Genomic DNA, 20,804 nt, shown 5'->3' on the forward strand with positions numbered 1-20,804 from the left:
CACAACCAGTGCTCTCAGTACACCAGAAAAATAGCTTAGATACCCGGCATCATAGAACTTAATATTCCCACTATGGATAGGGCCATCGAAATTCCCACTGCCTCTCATTCCTCATGCACTTAATATGTTGATTTAATTAAATGCCTGTAATTCAGTTTACATTTTACAGGAGGCAAAAGGTAGAGAGATTCTAGTAAATGACACTTGAGATAAGAGAGCGAGCGAGTGGAGAGCTCATTCTTTGCATACAGGCCAGCCTGTAATACAAGGCTTAAAAATCCACTTGACTGGAGCAGGTAGGAAGATAGAAAGTCATTTGACAGTGTTTAAGTATATACACAAGTGAAGAGTCATCTTCCCAACAATGTGGGCAGACACCCCTCTCCGCTCAGGGTTTTTTCACAGCTGCAGCCAACAAAGCCGTGTCCTTTCTCACTGGCTCGGCAATGAGCAGCAGAGGATAGGAGTGAAACCGAAGCAAATGAGGTCAGTCCTGCATTGCACTCGCTGGGAAAGCCTGAAGCAGAAAGCCAGGCACTGATTCACTGAGGACGAGGGGAAGTAGAACATGCAGCAAACAGGAGGAGGTCTGGAGCAGGACCTCCCTCCAGCTGCCTGCACGTACAGAGTGGCCAAAAGCTTCAGGGTGAGACAAGAGAAGGACGAGAACTGGCTACTGTCTAGATGGGAGAGGAGGAGGGAAAGCTGATGGCAGCGGAAGCATGGCTGAGAATGACTGCAGGGAAAAACCAGCACATTTAGGGCAGAGGTAAGCAGCAGAAGGAAAGAAGAGACAGACCAAAGTCCCAGATAACGCTGGCAAAATTCAGAAAAATTATTAAATACGCTCATTTCCAGTAAGGGATAACTGGAGTGAAACAGGAATATACTGTGAAAACAGGGATAACAAATAATAAGCAACTGAAGAACAGTCAAAACATCCAGCAAATTTTCCTAGGCTTAGTGCAACAATTCCTTCGTTCAGTATTTTCCTGCAGAATTACTAAGTCCTCTGCACACTCAGGCAGTCGTCACAGACATTATATTGGTAGATAATAAGGAAGCTAGAGTAATACATTGGATAAATTTACTTTATTTCTGTTCAAACTAGCTGTAGCATTAATTGAGACGTTATTTAAGCACATTCAACAAGAAGTTAGCTAGCAATCTGTTAGATGGGCTTAATTAGAAATATGGAATGATTCCGTTCCTGGGAGGCTGAGCAGGCATGTCAGTAAGACGCTCCTCAGCCTCCCTGTTGATGGATGCAGCATCACGATCTGCCGCTGTTCCTCATACTGCCATTTTTGTTTGTCCAAAAATATCATTTATGTGCAACAGTAATTCCTAGAGTCAAAGATCCCAGGCACATGGACACAAAGGGCTGCCTATATCCCTCGCTATGACACACTCCTCAGGATCTGTGACACTGTGTTGTAGAGAGACTGTGAAAGCCCCAACAAATTCAGTGATGGGAACTTACTGAGTCCCATGAAAGGGAACAACGCTGTCACTCTGGAATCCATTTGTTTTATTGCATTTTCAAATCCAACTTAATTCTGAGGCTTAAGGAGGACAGTTCAGGAAGACCACAGATTTGAAAAGCTGGGTTTTGAATAAGTAGCTGCAGTCGACGTGAAGTCACATAATATGTGGATGCTTTGCTTTTAGTGCTTGCATTTTGTACATTATAAAGGACTGGTCTCAAGTGTTTTGAGCTACTGCAGAATTAAGGACAAGTGAATTCAAGAAAGAAAGAGTGGCTAAGAGAACTAAACTCCATAATCCAAACTTAAGGCAAAGGGCAAAATGTTCAGGATTTCCATAGCTGCACAACTTAGGGTATTTTGCCTCTGGAAAAATGGAGACAACAGTACAGGAACACAGGGCATCAGCAGGAGTCACCCTTTGGGCAGCATAAGTGCCAGGAAGGACCACTGCATTGTAACAGCCACCACCTCAGCACCGATTACTGAAGTCAGGAGGTGTCCCTAGGTAAGATTACAGAAGTGTCCTTTGGTGGTTAATAGTAACCACAGTATATTCATGAAAATCTTGGAACCTATAACGCATTTGACTAACATTTACAGAGGAAAAGTTACCAAACTCCTACTTTGCAACTCTGAATCTAAAATGAGTGAGACATAAACACTTTTTTTCCAAGAATAATTTAACTGAAGGCCAGATGGAATGAAGCAGGGAAGCTACCAGAAGCATCCTAATAATAAAATTTCCTGTTATTTTTGTTGCTGTTAAGTCAAGTCAGTTCTCATCGGGGAAAAGAAAATAAACAAAAAAGAAAAGGTCAATCTTGGAAGGGGAGAAAGAAGAGGCATTTCAGAGGACAAACGGAATCTCTGTACATTCCTGCTGAAAAAATGGAAGATTTTTTTTAAAAGCTGAAATCTGTCAGAAATATCTGGAAATTTTTTTTACAATCTCTACAGTTATTAACATAACAATCTTCACAAACAGAGCGAAAAAGAAAGGTTGGGGATTTCATCTCGCACAAATTCATAAACAGAAAGGCGTATATTTTTTGTATAGAGAAGGCAGTATCTAAATTTTAAAAACCCCACAAGTTAGCAGAATAAAATGCCACGCACACCCCACCCTTGATGCCGATGCCGCCTCAGCTCCCTCAAAATCGCCACAGTAAAACAGCTGCTCACCCTTTCCCCCACCCCTTATGAATGGCAATATGATGCTGAGTGCCTATTAGGAAGCTAATCCCAAACCACAGTATCATTCTGTGTCCCAAAGGACTACCCCCTTTTCTTCCCTGCATCGCTCTCAATTCCATCTGACATGAGTGACATATTTGATGGAGAAAAGAAGCTGCTTAACAGTATAATTTTTGAAAATCTTTTTTTTTTTTTTTTTTCTTTCCAGTAGCACAGCCATATGGTTTCAAACCAGAAACCAAAGTCCTGTGTATTCTCACATAGGACTACAAACAACATAGATCCAGGGCCCATTATGAACTCATCCAGCTCGAGAATCCCTAATGAGCTTTGTGGCAAAAATCATACTTCGATTGTCACAATAAAGTAACCGAAGAACACTATGGTATATTCATACCTATTTCATTTACACTGTGTTTATTTGTATTTCATGCATATTCACATACACACGTGCCTCTCTGATACAGCACTGACAAAATTCCCTTTTAATACACCAGTGGCCAAGCTGCTAACCTATGAGCACTTTGGAAGTGGCTCACACAACAGGAAAAACAACCTCACTGCAGGAGAGCTCCAGCAGGGAGACAACAATCCAACAACAAACAGGACATAAAGCATCAAACAGAAAGTGAACTCTTGCAAAGCTCAGACAGATGCAAAAGCTGCCAGTGGTACCATGGGAAGATGTATTTGTTTAGCAAGCTCAGGAACATACAGACGCTATTCATACTTTGGTACAGAAATACTTATCAGTGCGGTACTTGGAAGAGATGCACTGAGAGTTCAAATGATCTATCAGGCACAGCACAGCTTTTCAAAAGCACACAGAGCAATTCTCTATGTTCGAAGCCCATCCCTGATCACCAGCAGGAATTCCTGCCCTGTTTGCTCCTGACAGAGCAGCTTTTTGTTGAAAGGTCACAAAAATATTTTCCCTCTCCCAAAACCAGTGTATGTTCATGGAACGCTTACAGTTGGAAAAACGTTTGAATTTCATTCTAACCATTACTTCCAGAAGTGATATGTACACACAAACCAAACAACAGCAGGCAGACACTTCCCCCAAACTCTTATTAGGTGTCATCAGGCAAAACAACTATTCCTGTACACAAGACGGGTTTCAGCCTTTCACCAGAAGCCAGAACTCTCCCAATCCCTTCCTAAGCCATCATCACCTTGCAATAGAAGAAATAAATCGCAACAAAAGAAGTATTTTTGGTGCAATTTTACAGCGCTATCGTTTTGATTTTTCTGCTTTACAGCTCCGTTTTGTGCACTTCAGCACTAACCTCAACATCCCATTCAAACCCTGGGCCTGTTAAATCCACAACTCCATGTATTTGTTATTAAAAGCACCCCATTTGGAATGCTGTTTTGATGCTTTCATAATAATGCCACGAATAGGCACCCAGTGTAGGCGGGGTCTGCAGGACCACACTAAGCACACACTCTTACTAACTGCAGCACCACAGGCAGGACATGAGACAGACAGCAGCCACAACACTCCACTTCTCAGGGGATGCAGTACTAAAATGAAGTCTAAAAGGTATATATAGGAGAGACATAGATTCTGCTAGAGAGTGCATTCTATCTATTCCTTCCTTACCTTTCCCTTTAAGTCGGAGAGGTCACATCACCCCTCCAATCAGAGCCATAAGCAGTAGCAAGAGCCGCGTTTGAATTTTCTTTCCCTGGGAGCTCTGGGGAAGCAGGAGCACGCACTCAAGTGAGCATTCATGCCTCAGCCAGCTTGAGGACAAGGCTCTGCACCAAAGTCCTTAAGACCTTCTCACAGCTGCTGATTTCATCCAAGGAACTGAAAGAGCATCGCAGCAGGACACTGCCAGCCTCCTTTTCAGTCCTCTCTCCCAGGCTGCCAGTCTCTGGCAAGTGAAATGTCAAGAACCAGGCAGGGGCGGTGTTTGGAGAAGGAGGGATAAGATTCTCACCATCCATCAACCTCAAAACCTATTCAGCCGACAACTTGAATGGGACCGGCATTTCATTCTCCATGGTAACACGGGATGGAAGGAGCTTGGAAAGGGAGAGTGAGAGGACAGACACGGGGAAAAACTGCAGAAGAAGTAGGAAAAGCTGAAAACTTTGCAACCCTTTTTTGCTGTGCAAGTTGCACATAGGAGGGGGAAAAGTCCTCCCCTTGCTGCATACCCCCAGACAAGCTGTCCTGCAGTCGGAGCAAGGTGCCCCTTCTCCGAGCAGTGTGATGATGAGGAGGAGGAAATCCTTTCTTCTACACAAAGACAAATGCATCCTGAATGCTGGGAATTAGGGAAAGTGGCAGATTTGGGGTGAGTGCCCTACAGTGAAGAGAACTGTCTGAATGGGAAGAGATGCTGCTGCTCCCTGGGCAGTGCTTTAATTCTGCAGATGGGAGCACCAGCACCGGCTCACTCTGTGCCAGCACCAACCACCGACTGGAGCGGAGAATTAACATCACCCCTCTGCATGCTTCGCGTCTCGTCTGGAAGCAAATGCTTGACTGTTGCTTCTATTGAGCTCAATCACCCAGGGGTACAGACTCACAGGCTATTTCTTCCTTTCCAAAGCACACCAAAATGAAACACAGAAACAGCTAGGCTTAAAGTCTAGGCAGAACCTTTACTGAGATTACAGGAGCTCTGGGTAATTCAGCTCTTATTAATGTTGCAGGCCTGGCCACCTTCTGAACTTTTTTTCTGCTATTTTACATTCATAACTTGAGCTGTCACAGCCAGAATGTGCACAACAGGGAAATTACATTTGGATTCATGCACGTTTGTGTTCCAAGCCGGCCCCATGCAGCTACTGAAAGAGTCTCTGGCTAAAGCACTTATGCAAGATAACCAAACAAAGGGCTGAAAAGCTCTGCAAATCCTGGCTGCTGCCATCTTATTTCTTTCTCAATTCTTTATACAGATTCTTTCCCAAAGGACACATTCAAACCTCCCTCCCCCACCCAAACCCACCGCCTCTCAATCCCATGTTTGTTCCCTCCTTGGTAGTGCATATGGGACAGACCGTTGTGCGGTACATAAGGTAATAGCTTTATTGATATGGTTGGCTCTGTGTTAAAGATGATATACAGAGCAGTTTTGAATTCTCTCAACAGTTACCTTGTGCTAGCAAATAAGTTAAAAAATAATCACATTTTTTTCAACCACCATTTTTGCTTCCATTGTTCCTATTTCAGTTTTGGAGATGCAGCTTTCCATTTCTTATAGAAGTCCTTATTTACCACTCATGACATTGCTGCTACCCATATGGCATGTTAATACACAGCTCCAGCCACTGAACTTCAGCCTTTATCTATGAGCCATTTCAAAGCTGAGTGAATACATTCTAAGAGTCAGAATCTTGTTGAAAACAAGCAGCAATCTCTGAGGGAATGATCCTAGACACTTCTGCTGCCACTTTCTATTGCTCTCCAATGCCAAGAGCTCCTTCACCTTAGGTAGAGGAGGGCAAATCTGCCTTCTGAAATGCATGCGAGGTGCATGGCCTAGAAGCAGTATCCTTCTTTCCTCAGGGATATAACAAGAAAAAGAGAAATGAGCCTGTTCCATTCTCTCTACACAGCCAAAGGCAACTAAACTGGGAATGACACATAACAGTTGGAAGTTGTCAGCCTCCTCCCAGTCTAAACAGGCAAAAAATGTAGCAAAATGCATCCACACAGATGAATTCAGCTCTTTTCACTTGCTTCTGAAGATATTTCAGAATCCCAACAAGGCATTTACACCCTCGTTTTAAAATATTCACCCACATCAGTTAAGATGAGGATATTTAAAACAAAAACTTACTGGTTTTGTTTCATAAAGCAATCTCCAAACACTTTGTTATTTTGCTTTGGTTATAGGAGCACAAAAGGAAAAAACAGCATTTTTGCCACTTGTCACAAAGCAGGATCATCTCCTCAGCACTTGCTGTTCGCTCAGCTTCACCTTGATCCTCTTCAAGGTTTGAAAGCGTTATTGTTTATCTGCAGCACAGGGAAGGGATTTTCTTTCTCTCTGAAGTTGACTCCAACATACTTCAAAGACTTGCTGTCTACTAGTATCACTTACTTGTCCTGTTGTGATTCAAACACTACACCAATGGAAAAGAAGTGCTCTCCCAGATCCATTCCATCAGTGTAGTTTAGGCAAAGGGAAGGATGCTAACCACAGTGTTATCAGTATTCAGAAATGTACCAAAAAGCATTCCAAAAACAGATTTCAAATCAACCATGCTGTCCCATTGTGTAGTTTCCTACAGTCACCAGAAAGGGAGCATAGATATGTCTCACCAAGATCTATGGTTTGGAAATAAATCTGCAATGAGTAGGCTAAAGTTAGCACCACAAGGCACCCTGCAGAGGTACTGAAGTGTGGAGGGAGGCATGCCCACACAGAATCAGGGTCTCACCCAGCTTCCCAAGCAATAGAATAAACTGCACAGTGCAGCCAGCATTCAAAGCGCTGCCAACCATGTGTGTCTGTCACACAAGAATAGAAGCTGGAATCCAGCAATAGCTTCAGGCTGGCTGAGAACGAAGCTGATTTTGGTTCTGGTCGAGTTTGGTGGTCTGCACACAGCTGTCATGTTACAAAAGCCACCGTCCTGACTGGCCACAGCATTACAGGGCAGAGAACCAGCAGAGAGCTGCTGGTGGAAGCAGCACAGCAGCCCAGTTCACCTGCTCTGGGAAAAAAAACAACTGTGAACCCCAAAACTCAACTCACTTTTTTCAAGCAGATGTCTGCTCTGAAAAAACACCTTCATGCCCTCCAAGAAAATTAACAACTGAAGTTACCACACCATAACAGTTCTATGATTTACCAACAGAACGTTTTACTGTGGCTATTCACTAAAGTAGCATATTAAAAGGACAAGGTGAACAGTCCTGTTACATTAAGAAACAGAATTAAAACTTAGCAGATGTGATAGATTTTGAGTTACCCTTATCAGCAGAGCACAAACAGAGCCAGAATTTAGTGTCCACATGAAGATTTCTGGAAAGATATTTTAATACAGTGCTGAGATATCCCAGCCCCAGACTGACTCACATGGCATATAAAAACAGTGGGAATCAAATACTCCCCTGCTCCTGTTCATGACCTTGAGGGAAAGCTCATTCAGTCAGATATTTCATACCTACAAACACTCATGGAAAGTGGTACTACACAATAAATTAACACAAGAGCAAAAAACACTAGCAAAAAGCCAGAAGAGAGGAGCGACTGGCAAGGCAGCCATGCCTGACACCCACAACTCAATGCTGACTGTTGAGCTGCTGTGATCCTCGATGCCCTCATTTCACATAAACCAGAACCCTTCAGCCCCAGAATAATGACACATTTATCAAAGTGACAGGGCAAAAGGCTCAAGTTCGGAAATCTCCACCCAGGTCTAACAGCTATCCCAATGAATACCACGTGCAGAAAAAGGCAATGCCTCTTGCTTACACACCTCTAAAGACAATTTCTAATCCATGTGAAAAAAAAAAGAATATATAAATATACACTAATTTAGATTTATGAGCACCATGAAATAAAACTCAGATTTTGCCCGGTTGAAAGTGCAGATGTGAAAAAGAACAAGTAGGAAAGACAGATATTCAATTATAAAGAGGCAGAAGACAAAACAGTAGAAACAGCTGGTCATGAATCTTTCAAAGCATATATTAGAAGAGCTTCTCAGAATTAAAAAAAAAAAAAAAAAAAAGATTAAAAAAACCATGGTGAGAATGCATACAAAAATCTTCCAAGAAATCCAGAGCTCAAAAATTCCAAGGACAACATTCTGGAAATCCAACAAACCTTGATTTAAATTGACAAGCATAGGTCAAATATCTCTGAGCTATTCTCAATAAAAGTCATTTCAAGGCAGGAATGAATACAGCCAGAGAGTGCACAAACTGAGTTGACCCAATTACACAACACAGGTCATCAACAAAAAATGACGATGTACCACCAAATTTCCCATTTCCCACTCATGTTCCACTTCGGACACACAGCCCCAAAAGGAAAGGGATGGACTTCATTCATGCAATTTTATCAGAATCTATTTCTCTAATGGTAGGAGATCATAGAATGGTTTGGGTTGGAAAGGACGTTTCAGATCATCTATCTCCAACCACCCTGCTATTGACAGGGACGCCTCCCTCTAGAACAGGTGTCTTGAAGCCCATCCAGCCTGGCCTTGAATATCTCCAGGCTGAAGGCACTCACAACCTCACCAGGCCACCTGTTCCAGTGTCGCACCAACCACAAGAGTGCCACAAAATGAACCTAAAACAAGGGTTTATTAAAAACGTCTCCAAAAGAGTCAGCATTAGTTTATTAGGCTAAAAGGATAAGGATAAATATCTTCTGAATCTGACGAAATTGAAATTTAAGAAAGACTTGAAACTAAATCTTTCTTTTTTCCTTTTTGAGTGTTTTTAAAACTTTTCATAAAATACCCACTTGTATTCAATATCATCCATTAAACATTCTTTCCCTAACTTTAGGAAAAAAAGAGCAAATACAATCATACGAAATGTTTCACAGGAGTAATACAGAAAATCACAACCAGAGTCCTAACAATTTCTTTGGCTAATGCTATCTGAACCAATAGAGTCACCTAAATCTGTTATCCAATAGCATGCAATTGCAATGTGCACTAAACACAAATGACCCATGGAGAAGCAAAAGGACTTCTGTGAAGGAAGAGCTTTCAGAAAAGCATTAGCAGCCTTTATGTTTTGATCTCTGAAATCTTGTATCCTCAGTAAAAGTTTTCAATAATACACATCCAAATGTTTCCAAGCAAGTAAATATTCACTCCCTTAAACTGAAAATCAAACGGTATTCTTACAAGGGCACAATCAGATGTTTTCATTGAGTATAAATCAGACAGCTGCCTGCAATTGGAAATGGAGGCCAAAGGTGTGTAAGAAATGCCTTTTTTCCTTGCAGAAGTTTTTCCCTGACTTAAGGGAAGGTTTTACTTCAAGAAATGAATGAGACATTATCCAAATCTACAGGACCTACATCCTTAAAGGGCAAATTTACAAGACAGTAGTTGGTGTCTTTATTTTCTTTTTTTTTGCTCCCCAGAATTTCCTCTTGAATATTACACATTCTGTCTAAGATTAAAACAGGTACAAAGGTTCTACAAACCAAAGTAAGAACTTCATGGTATCTCTGCAAATAAAGCTATCTTGGTACAAGAAGCAGAGGCATCAATGCAAATGAATCAGCACTAACTGCTATTACTAACAGTGCAAAAAAGAAAAATGCTATTCCTTGATTTTAAGGGAGGTGAGAAAAGACTGAAAATTGCATGAAGTGAATCTTACAGAGAAATGAGATAAAAGTCTCAAGAGAAATGTGTCTCAATGTGTTTCTGTCTAAATTTCATAATCATACTTAAATACAAGCAATATATGATATATGCTTGGGATTTAATACATTACTTATAGCACAGCACTAAGCTGCACCTTAAAGATCTATACCAGTGTAACCAATGCAAAAAATAATTGGTTTTTTTCTGGGGGGTTGGCAGACAGATGAATGGAGAGAAGGCATCCTAACCAATCTTCTTGTTTCAGTACTAAATCAGAATCTCAACAGCTTAACTATCTACAAATGAACTTCTCTGAAGAAGAAACTGATTTCATTTAATTTTGTACCATTCTACAAATAAGAGGGCAGTATTTAGAGCAGATGGCACAATTTACTTCCCTCTTTCTGCTACAAATACCATATCTCATGATTTCTAAACTGTTTTCTAGTTTTGCACACAATGATTCTGGCTGGTACAGAACAGAAAAAGCAAGCTCAAACAATTCCCAACATGCCAGCTGTGCAAAATGTTGCAGATAAATACAAAAAAAACCAAACTATAAATTACATATTTTTACTCACCTCCACTCCCAAGATACCAAAATAATGCAAGAACCCACCAAAGTACCAATGCAGATGCGACCTAAGGCACTGACAAATGAATAACTTCTATAACTTTCAAGGCAATGCAAGTTCCCAGCTGCCTGCTTTCTTTCCCCAGTGTAATAAGATGCAACGCAAACTCAGTTTACAGTATGATGCCATATTTTGGCTGGAAGGCGTAAGAGATCTGGATTTAACAATGTGTTAAATCAGAGCATAGCACCTGTGCCTTACTTTTGGCCTGCTTGATTTCCCCAGGGGCCAAAGACATGCCTGCCACCTGGAGATGGGCAGCTGCCTGACTCGCTCTTCCCAGCACAGCTACATGGACTTCAAGTCCCAAACCTGACTGTGATGGTGGGGAGGGAAAGCACTTTGAATGCTATCAAGTGCTTCAGTGAAAAGGGATAGTCCCTGAAAGAAAATATTTAACACTGTTTACATGCATCTCTCTCATCATCTCCTCCCGCTTGCCTGAGTTGATATAAGAAACATTACATTATAATTCAGACAACTGTTTCCAGTGGCCATGTTGCAGACAGAAAGATCAACACCTGCTGCAAAGAGACACGGGAGGCTCGGCTCTCCTGCAAAACACTCCACAACACTCCTCTAAGCCGCAGAGAAGGTTCTCATCAAACGCTTGCATTCTCTGAAGCTGTCTTACTCACAAACATGGTAATACGATGTGTAATGAAAGGGGATAAAGCCTTGCTTCCCAGAAAATAAAATCAGACAGCTGATTTTACCGGAGGAAAACAAGGAGGCTGCAGCTCTTGCTAATGGCTTTGTAAGTGTCTAATTTCTAAAGCTAAAAGCTTCCTACACTTAAGTGATGAATTTGGAAAGGAGAAATTAAACAAAGGTGTGTTACACATACTGTCTCACAGGCATGTTAACTTCTGCCTCTTCTCTGAGGGTAATTTGTACATTGCAGCTTTCTGCATTTCACAATTTCATCGTCATTTGGAGCAGCAGTAACAGAGACATGTTGCTGAAAGCACTTCAAATTTTTTAGGCTGACCTTCTGTTCACTGCTTCCCCACACAGATGAACGCCAAAATACCAGATCAATTCTTCTGTCCCACTGCCTTTCTTCTCCAATCTCCAAATGTATTCAACTACTCACAAATACTGTGTGACCGCTTGGAAAAACCTACTATATATATCTCCCTCTCCCCCATCCCTCCCCCCCAGACCATTCCTCCATAAAACAGTTAATCTTGAAACGACAACGCTGTCACCTTCCTTTTGCAAGTTTCTGCCATTGCTGTCACTATGGAAACAATCAGAACTTCAAATACGTTAGCAAGCATGATTTCTAAAATATGAAAGCGCCAAAGGTAAAGATTTTACATAAAAAACAATCAAGACAAAATTAGCTTGTTAGCATGGAAAGACTGGCTTTAAAGATTTTCAAGTTAATATGAAGTCCTAGGGCGAAACTGCAGTGAGCCTTGGCCAAAGAGAGAGCTGCCATTGCAGCATCACACATAAAGACACACAGCCAAAGGCTGCAACTACCCGCCAGGACTGCAAGCATCCCCTTTCCATCTGTTTATAACACAAAAATAAAGGCAGTAAACAAAAGTAAGCCAGTATATTCTCAAACCATTACATTAATCTGAAAAATTCTATACAACATACAGGAAATGGGATCCGTTTCTTTGAGATTCAAGAATCATTAAAACAAGGAAGGTCCCTGTAGCTTGCACTGCCTATATCTCAATAGCAATCCAGTCATCTTCCTCTCTGTTCATCATCTTCATTCACTTCCACAACAGAAGCAAACTCAAAGCCAATTATTCTTAGTTTCCTAACCAAAGAAAGATTTAAAGCAGATCTTAGAGAAACAGTGGCTACAGAGCTTGGTTGGACAGCTATTTTGCTGTGTTGTGGCTTCAGCAACGCAAAAGCAGTAAGAGTGGGCTCACGCAAGCCCTGCATGTGCAGAAGAAGCAGTTTTCCCCCACTCCCAAAGCTCACCACATACTTCACTTTGACATGTTGGCTCAATTATAGCACACGGGAACCTCCAGGGAACAAAAACAGCTTTTTGAGACAACTCCTTCTCTACCACACACACATGCTCACTCTGCTTTTTCAGAAACTCATTTCAGTGAATGGTTTGTGTTTCATCATCCTATTTTTCTCTCCCTTCAGTACATTATTGCGATGTACCCCCTCGTGCTGCTGCTCTCCTCACCTGCACTGGCTTAAAAAGTGAGCCACTATTCTACCTCAAATTCAGCTGCTAAAGTTCAAATACAGAATGCAGAAGCAAGAGGGACTCCTCCTTATTCCAGTGTAGAACACTCCAGCTTAAGAAAACAGAGCAAGAAAACAGCTCAAACGCAAAACACGCATTTTTTAAGAAAACATCACAAAATCTAAAGAATAAATGTACTCTTATTAATTACATGGCAAATGTTAACTGCCAGGTGCCACTTCAGGCAGAAGCCTGCCATCTAGTTAGAGCTGGACAGGGAATCCTGGAGACTGCTCGCTGCCCTTAGGACTTGGCTGAAGGACTCTGCACATCCACTGCATTCAGCATCATCCACACACAGCAAACTGCCACGCCCTTATATTTCAATTCTCCCAAGTGGCTTAGTAAAAAAATGTTCTACTGTATTCTTAACATATAAACGATTCTGTTCTTTTTTGACTGCATAATACCTTACTGACTGCTGGAAATTACTATACAAAGATGCTGAGGGGTCTGGAGGACAAGGTGTGTGGAGAGCAGCTAAGGTCCCTGTGTTTGCTCAGCCCAGAGCGAAGGAACTCAGGGGAGCCCTCATGGCAGCTACAGCTCCTCACAGGGAGTGGAGGGCAGCGCTGAGCAGCATGGAGCTGTGTCAGGGGAGGGCAGCTGGGGGTTACAGAAAGGGTCTGCACCAGAGGGCGGTGGGCTTGGAACAGGCTGCACAGGGCAGCAAGCACAGCCTGAGTGCTGGAGTTTAGGAAGAATATGGACACTGCTCTCAGACACAGGGTTTGGATTTTGGATGCTCCTGTCTGGAGCCAGGAATTGGATTTGATGATCCCTTCTAATGTGGCACATTCCATGTTTGGTTTTTATGACAAAAGGAAAGTATACAGTCCTGGCCATCTGAGCAGCAGCTCAAGGTACTGGAAGATGGAGTTATTCCCTTTGTCACTTGAAACATGTTTTCAATTTTCAAAATAGGAGATTATACAGTGTGGCCGAGATTTCCTCTATTAGACCACAGAAGTCAGCTGAGACGAAACCAGAAGAGAATGAAGGATTTAGAATTCCGCAGTATCAATGTGATCAGGAAGAAAAAAAGTTGTAAACTACAGAACTGAGAGGAAACAGAGAACAAAGCGAGCCGAATTAACAGATCTGCAGGAGTCCCCCTTCCACCCAAAAGCATCTTCTACAAACAGTAAGTGAATTATAATGCTTTGTTTCTCTGGTAGTTAATGATCACATGGTTCACAATCTATGGAGACTTCACAACAGCACAGAAGACAAAAACTCAGAGCAGGAGTTTATCTTGCTCAAATATTGGACAATGTGAAGGAAGTCTCCTCTTTTTTTTTGTTGTTGTTGTTTTTAAGTTTCAAGAAATCCTAAATTAAAATATTCATTTGATGTAATCAGCATTTAGAAATTGAGATAGACATTGTACCGTATGAGTTTTTATCCTATCTAGTCACACGTGACCACTCCCACTAACTGCTATCTGCACCTCAAAATTAAGAACAAGAGTGGCCACGAGTTCCACAGACAAATCTAGGCACGTCCTGTTCGCAGTTTGGTTTGCTTCTGTTCAGCTCTTCTGAATAACTCTTTGATCTCGTGTGGATGAAGAAATGTAAAAAGGGAGTTAATAATCTATCTGTGCCAAAGTATTCACTGTTTCCAAAACGTATTCCACGTTTGCCACATCTTCGCAACAGTTCCAAACTTTTCAATTTGGAATCATTTTCGTACATCACTATGCTACTGCTCATTTTTGTACAGCTCTCCTTCCCTATCTTTCTTGTATCTCATTTTATCCTTTTCACTTCCTTTAAGCAGAGTACAGAACTACATTTTGATGCCCATGTAACAGCATGGTTTCACCACAGTATATTTCAGTATTATCATCTCTTGTGCATTTCAAGGGATTATAGTACAATTCTCAGACCACAATTATAATAAGCTACTCTAATTGGTCTGATGCTAATTACAGCATGACCTCTACTAAAAACTGTTTTTAGGACTCTGAACAACTATTAAAGATGGTGATACAATACTGAGTTGAGAAAATCTAAGTAGTAAACACTACATGGTTTTGCATTTACTGGATGACTTCTGCTGAATCAATTATGCTGCGAGATCAACGGGGGAGATAGTCTGCAAAACTCCTTCATATACACGTAAGGAGCTTGCATTTTGGGAGGTTATTACAGGGCGTTTGGAAAGGAAGCTTAAGGAACAGCAAATCCAAGTTACCTCATCTCAGAGTAAGAAGTTCACACCATGATTTAAGGTGCCTTAGCTTACAATATATTGACTTCTTATCTTTACAAATTTAATTTCATCTTTTCCAGTGAACTAAGGCAAAGAGGTCTCCAGCAGTCAGCATGGCAATTTATCCCATTCTCCACATGTCTTCAGAAAACAGCATGCTAGGTAGAACGGATGCTTGAGTGAAAACATTGTCTTGTGATAGAGGATGTATCAAAAAGTGAAAGTTCATTTACCAGACTCTGAGATGAGCATTTTGTATTGATGGAGAAAAGGATCGTAAAAGGGTCATCGCATCTCTATAAGTGTCATCCCCTGCAGTCCCAAGACTGGTTACTTTCAATCTCGCTACTTGGATATAACTTGCAACAATTCTCTAAAGAGGAAGAACTTTAGAATAAATGGAATGCTAAATCTGTCTAATTTATGGTATGGAGACCTGGTCAGCTGGGGCCAAGGTTAATTTTATCTCAGCAGAAATATGCAGGGAAGCAAAGATGAAGTCTGTGAATAAAGTCCCTGATGCCTGATGCATCATGTACATAAGTAGTCAGAAATACTGCTCCCTTAGTGCAACTAAAAGCATAGCCACAAATCAGCCACCTAAAGCACAATTTGTGCATTTAATCAAACATAGTTGGAATCCCTATTTTGGTTGCACAAGTTGAACAACAGGCTTTAAAGGCTGAAGTAACAAAGCACATCTGGGATAAGAGACTGATATCAGAGAACTGTGCAGCCTGATGAGCAATTAACAACATGGCAAATCAGTACTAGTGAGGAAAAAGGAGTTTCATTATTTGTGATTCAGCAGAAGAAAAATTTTTTAGGATCTTGCCTATAAAATGGCATATAAGGGAAGCAAATACAGGACTGAAAAAAAATGTAGGGTTATCATTAGTCTTGCAGTGATATCTGTCTAATCCTGTCTAATCAAAAAATGTACCTACAGTTTGAAATAGATATGCAGTTAATCTTCTCATGTTGTTCTTCCTTCGCATATTCAGAAAATGAAATTGCATCCGTTACCTCTTCGCTCCTTGATTACCTGATTAGTGAGCAAGATGTCATCTCACTGTGATTTCTTGGACTTTCATTCTAACAAATTAATTAAATGGAAAGGCCAAAACATCATGTAGAAAATTCTTGCCTTTCATTATTTTAATATGTCATTCCATACTGGAAGATACTTTTCATACACATACCCGAGGTTCACAGATAGAAACCAGAGACAAAAAGGGGGAAACAAGGCACTGCTGGCAATCTCATCAAACCACAAATGTGGGCTAGTCAGATACTGACTCATTACCTGCGAAAGACTGAACTTGTTCTAGACATTCTCATACTCTGAAACAGAGCACCAACAAGGCAAACAAGCTTCAGATTTATTACTTCTGGCAAATGACAGAGGTGTTCGGTCACATAACAGCTGTCTTGTAAGAAAATAAATGAAATCCAAACCATTTTACTGATTCTGTGCTGTTCCAGAAGTAACGCTGGACACGACCTCTGACCAAATGCAGCTCTGTCAGAGTCCAGCAGGCTCCCTAGAGTAGTCACACACTACCAGAACAACCATCGTCAAAATCAACATGTGAACCCAGGTCTTCATTTTTCACAGTTTATCCCAGCTGCTTTACATATTCCTCTGCATTAACTTAAGAGGTGAAGATAACCTGCTCAGTAAATACGAACAAGCAGCAAATAGGCATAAAACTTCACTTATTGTTCAGTAAATACTTTAATTCTATGAATTCCATTGCTGATATTTGTACCCCTTTTCTTTGACGAAAACAAACTAAGCAGTTACCCTGCTGACAGAACAGAATCACTAAATCCAGGTAAAGTTCACAATTTTTGTGGAAAAGGAATAGAATGACAATCATATGACATACATTTATCACACGCCTAACACACTTCTGGAAACTGGATATGTTCAGCAAAAAGCACACAGAGAAGGAATTTAGACAGAACAAAATGAAACGCCTGAAAGCAAGGTTTTTGGCAAGGAACTGTCCCCATTTAGATGAGGAAAGACTGCATTTCTCAGCAATTTTTCAGACCCAACACAAATTCAAAGCTTGTACTTTGAAGAATTTCTCCTGCCCTTCCTAGTTCATGGAAATTCCATCTCCGTCAGCCAATTCAAGGGAATCTGAACAGCAAATTCCATTAACCTGAACTCTGAGACAGCAACTTGGCTACTGTGAGTCACTGACAGCTGGGAATAATCCTACCAGCTTTGGAGAAACACCAAATTCAGTGTGATATCCACCCCCATGTACTCTAGTGTACGAAATCCAGCAAATCTGAAAGGAATCACAAGGATCCTACCACATACTGGAGAGGGAGATGTCAGTCTACTTGAAAAAATCCCTCAACAGAGAGGGAGCCTGCTTCAGGCAGCCCCTGTGCCCACAGCTCCTCAGCACTTTATGTTCAAACCTGATGTTTCTAAAACAGAGATCTGAACTTTTACCTGCACCTGAGTTTCTGGTTTGGGTGATGATCTGAAAAGTGGGCTTAGACAGCTTTCCTGCACGAAGCAGTTATGTTTGCAGTCACCTCCAGAACATCAGTTCTCTGGGCACCAGAAATGAAGGGGAGAGGGCAATATTATCGTATGCAAGGAACTGCTTCACTTTTCACATGCATAAAAGAGTGTTTAAGCCCTGCTCCATCACAGATCACAGACACCACAGAACACCAAGGATGAGCCATCATCTCTTTTCAATGCTTAAAATTACACTGTGCATTGTATACAGCTCTTGCTAGCCAGCTAGATTGATTGCATCCCTTCAGCTTAACCAATTACACAAAAATCACAGAAGGCACACAGTATGCAATTAATTTAAAAGAATGAGAGAAACGAGGAAAGAAGCAACTTAATTCAGATCCTCCAAACTTCTACGAAAGCAGATTTGGAAGCAAGGAAGTTGTTGGTGGTTTTTTTGTTTGCTTGTTTTTAAAGAAATCCTTCTAAAGGACTTTAAAGAAGTTCTTCTAGAGGACTACAACACAAGCAAAACTCAAAAACTGCCCTGAGACAACACATAAGCTTTGTTTGGTCTAATGGCCCTGTCTGCAATAGGAAGTTTTAGGGAAAAAACTTGATACTGCCTCCATCTCACTTATATCATTGAGTTTCATGATTTATCTGCAAAAGGTAAAATGACCAAAGATGCTTACTAAGCCCCAGTACTACCATAGGAATTGCTAAATTGGACCTTATTGGAAATGATTATTCTCAACAACCCCCAAGGTACAGAGAATTATTCTTTATGATTATTTGATAAAATTACAATCTCATAACTATAACTTCTTCCAGGCCAGATCCTCACATCAACCTGTCATCTCTTGCTATTAAGCTAATTTCTTGGTAGCTTCCAAATCCTTCTGCATGCTGTGTTCTCCAAGACTGCTCCTCACCACCTCCTGACAGAAGAAATATTCCAAGTACAACTGGCAACTCCAATTCATATTGCTGTGCCAAAAGTCAGTCAGAGACAGACTTCTGACATGCAGAACCCACTGTGAGTTGCATGCAGCACACTCCTTACTTCAGTATCCTTCTGTTAAGAGACTATCAGTCTCCTTATTCAGAAAAGCTTTTATGATAGGTGTCGTAGAGCAAAAAAGTCACACAGCACCACCTTGCTCTACACGGTGTATTTATCTATGCGCAAAGACAGGACAAGAATCTTGCCTTGCCTTTTTTGATTTCAAATGTATACTCTGAAATTTATTAGACATCTTTGAAATGGCCAAAGGAAAACGGGGAGGAAAAAAAGAAAAAAGAAAAAAGTATAACACCATTTAGGCATTAAATATCTCTATTAAAAACTTTACTACAGGAAACAATAACAACAACTGACCAAATTTCAATCTGTGTATCTCAGAATGTTCAAGAACTAGAAACCCAAGTTTCAACTCTCAAAGTCCAGCTTTCTAATGGAATGTATTTGTGTTTAATCTTGACTATTCATTCCAAGATATTTTTCTTTGTATGAGTTTAAAAAGCCTCTTCAGGCTACTAGTTGGGAACTTTCAGAATGTTTTACCACGGCTCTCTTCAGGTCCTAAGATACTAAGCTGGTGACTCTAATACAGAGTATTTTTACGGTACAGGTAGATAACACCAGTATTTTCAAATAGAGAACAAGAATAAGGAAATTTGTCTGCAAAAGACCAATACACACATAACTGACAGCCTAAAGTTTTATGGATGCTCCTGAAGAATGGACATCAAACCTTATGCATGACATCCCCATTTCTGACAGTTAATGCAGTCATGAAAAACAGACTAATATAAACTTTATGGTATCACCTATTTACTTTCATCTATGAGGTATAAATATTGTCCTATAAACACAGTCTTGTTTGTAGCTTATCTGCGTGCAGACAGAGCACAAACACTACTTCACAACGATAAAGCACTGAGATGTTTTTAGAAGTTCCCTTTTGTGCTAACACTCTTTTATTTTAATCTATTCACAGCCAATTGAAAACACTTGTAAAATGACACCCACACTTCACCTTCACGTGTCTGGCACACACAGTATTTCACTGACAAGGGAGACTTCGAGAAATTCCTACTCAAGTACTACCAGCTCCTTCCCAGTCACAGCAGGGCAATAAACATAAACCGATCTCGTAAGTAGGTCTGGCTGGTCAAAACCTGTTCTCTTTCGAGGAAAGCTTGGGTGCCACAGTTAGTCTCAGAAGACAGTTGATGTGTTAGACATCAGATTTGATGTGGAATTCACACAACTGTAGAAAATAGGTGGTCACAGACTCCTCAGCCATCCTTTCCCATGGCAGACACTAAGTAGAAATCATATTTTTATTACTGTTTATTTCTGGGGTCTTAGAGATTTCTATTGCTCTAAACTCAGATCTGTGCAGTAGGTGAAACACGCTCACCTTTCAGCTCCACTGGTTTGCGGTGCTGCAGAATGCCACAAAATTTACACTAAACCATAATTTCAACAAGCTTTGATGGCTGATGATCAAAACTTTATGAGCTGGTAGATTAGATTCTTCCCATTGCAAACCTAGATACAGTTTAAGGTGACAGGTTCGGTGAGTTTAAATTTATCAGTTCCTAAGAACATACATCTACATCAAAGGGGATAGAAGTTAAATACTCACCCTTTCAGCAGCACCTTTGTTCAGAAGCCAGCACACAGAGCAAAAGCCAACAATGCCTGGCTCACAGTCAACCCTCCAGCTGGGGAAAAAAATAAAAAAGAGTAAAATGGGTCTGGATTAGAGGTACACAGGAAGGAAAGATCAAAGATTACTTTATGGGAGTATTAAGATCATCATGTACAGGTTGAGCAAACAATCACTTTGTTCTAAACACGAACTATTCAACAAGACAGTGCACACACTATTGTGCCTCCTTAAGTCTCAGCAACTACAAGACAGAATTTTGTAACACTGAAATTAGATAAAATGAAAGGCAGGAAGGGAGAGAATATGGTAAGAACTTCCTGGCTTGTTTAAGAGGTGACAGCTCACTAGTCAGGGTTACAACTTCCATGACAGTGCCATCGAGTCACTGAGTTCAGCTTTAAATTTCACATGAGGACCCTTCCTATAATGAAAGTGGTATAACAGCCTCAGATGAAGTTCTCTATATACTGGAATTGAGACAGCAGCTTAAATCCCTGTACAGATGCGTGTAGAGACCACATATAGAAATGCAGTGTACATTAGTTTTGT

The 20,804-nt window shown here is 40.9% G+C and overlaps 1 protein-coding gene across 4 annotated transcripts in view; it reads right to left on the minus strand.

Annotated features, from left to right (window-relative positions):
• NDST2 (N-deacetylase and N-sulfotransferase 2) overlaps positions 1 to 20,307 on the minus strand; it is a 110,061-nt gene extending 89,754 nt beyond the window's left edge. For all 4 annotated transcript variants that reach the window (XR_006168708.1, XR_006168706.1, XM_042818009.1 and 1 more), the window contains exon 1: positions 20,229 to 20,307. The gene's annotated coding sequence lies outside the window, so the exon portion shown is untranslated. The remainder of the gene's footprint in view (positions 1 to 20,228) is intronic.
• Between the last annotated feature and the right edge of the window lie 497 nt (positions 20,308 to 20,804).

Source organism: Centrocercus urophasianus, unplaced genomic scaffold (assembly GCF_019232065.1).
Source record: "Centrocercus urophasianus isolate 14NV4802_14NV808 unplaced genomic scaffold, USGS_Curo_1.0 seq_17, whole genome shotgun sequence".
In the NCBI taxonomy this organism is placed as follows: Eukaryota; Metazoa; Chordata; class Aves; order Galliformes; family Phasianidae; genus Centrocercus; species Centrocercus urophasianus.